We start from the raw sequence: 1,312 nt of genomic DNA, 5'->3' as shown, positions 1-1,312 counted from the left end.
AAAACATGTATTTCCTAATCAGATCCCTGTGGTTATTCTTAAACGGCAGATCAGGTGGGTAATCTAATTGTACCAGTGCTCAGCAGTATACTGTATTTGACAGATCCCTGTTTGTTCTGCTCATAGAACTTTGTAGCTTCTGGACTTCCGGCTGATGCTTCCGCATATTCCTGGTTACTGAGCTCTTATCTCCACTATCCATCTCTGTTGTAAAGCATTATGTACTAGGACGCTTTGTCCATTTTCACAGCATTCTCGTCCATAGTCAATCTCTGTCAGGCAAAAGGCAGGCCACCACCAAGGCAGCTATCACTCTGACAGATCTAGTCATTATTTCCATGTAAAAGGCTGCAATACAAGTAGATAGTTCTATATAGGCTATCATATGACTTATTCCACTCTGTGTCAGTTAAAAATTATAGCCTATGTATCTAACTTCATAGATTCAATTATAAAGCTGTGCTGCTTGTAACTCATTATGATACCATCAATCATAAGTAAAAAACAGTCTATCTTATTAGGTAACCTACATGACAGTCTGCCTCATAGGTAAAGCAAGCTTCTCTTATAGTCTTCTCTCCTTTAAATCCATGTAGCATTTCATAAAATCATGACCTACTTGTGTGTACGCTCCAATGTGAACCTGGCTGAGTTCTCCCTTCTCGTATCTCCTTTTCTCCTGGTCCAAATTTGAGTCAGAGTTGTCTATAATAGTAACTTCTCTTTCCTTCTCCCCCTTTCAGTTCCTCTGCAGCTGTTAGACCCTCCCCCTGCCCCTCTCTCTCTGGAAAAGGAGTGACACCATTCTTCCAAACAAGTTCCTTCTCGTTTGACTTTCGATCAGGACGTGTGTATTACTATGTAAACACCACCCTCTTTCTTTCTCTCCCCCTCTTTCTCCCCTTCTGTCTCTCTCTCTCTCTCTCTCTCTACCCACCCCTCACACGCGTTTGTGTGTTCCCAGACTGTCCAGCCAGACCCCTCCTCCTTTCTTTTCCCCCTCCTCCTCTCTTTCTTTCTGTCTCACTCTCTGCCGAATTCTTGCAACATTCTTCATTCTATGACATCAACCCCGCTGCCTTTCCTTGTAAGGTCAGAGCGAGGGAATGAAGAAAAGAGAGGGAGGGAGAGAGGGAGAGATAATGGGGCTAGAGGCTTGATTAGATACAGACACTTAAAGTTGGTCGAGGCTAGAAGCAAAAGAGAGAAAGAGAGACCACCGCTCAGTGGTAGAGAACATTGTAACAGTGCTGACTGCTGGAAAAAGTTGGCTGTTAATTGCTCTATTTACTTTCAAATGGTTCTGAAGCAG

At 43.2% G+C, this 1,312-nt stretch overlaps 1 protein-coding gene across 1 annotated transcript in view; it reads right to left on the bottom strand.

Moving 5' to 3' along the window:
* Positions 1-902, bottom strand: part of zyx (zyxin) — a 27,231-nt gene extending 26,329 nt beyond the window's left edge. The window contains exon 1 of the mRNA XM_080427486.1: positions 620-902. The gene's annotated coding sequence lies outside the window, so the exon portion shown is untranslated. The remainder of the gene's footprint in view (positions 1-619) is intronic.
* Positions 903-1,312: the final 410 nt, after the last annotated feature.

The sequence above is a fragment of the Gymnoscopelus braueri genome, assembly GCF_963280865.1.
Source record: "Gymnoscopelus braueri genome assembly, chromosome: 4".
Lineage (NCBI taxonomy): Eukaryota > Metazoa > Chordata > Actinopteri > Myctophiformes > Myctophidae > Gymnoscopelus > Gymnoscopelus braueri.
The sequence above is the reverse complement of the archived record's forward strand: the minus strand, read 5'-3'. Positions and strand labels throughout refer to the sequence as shown.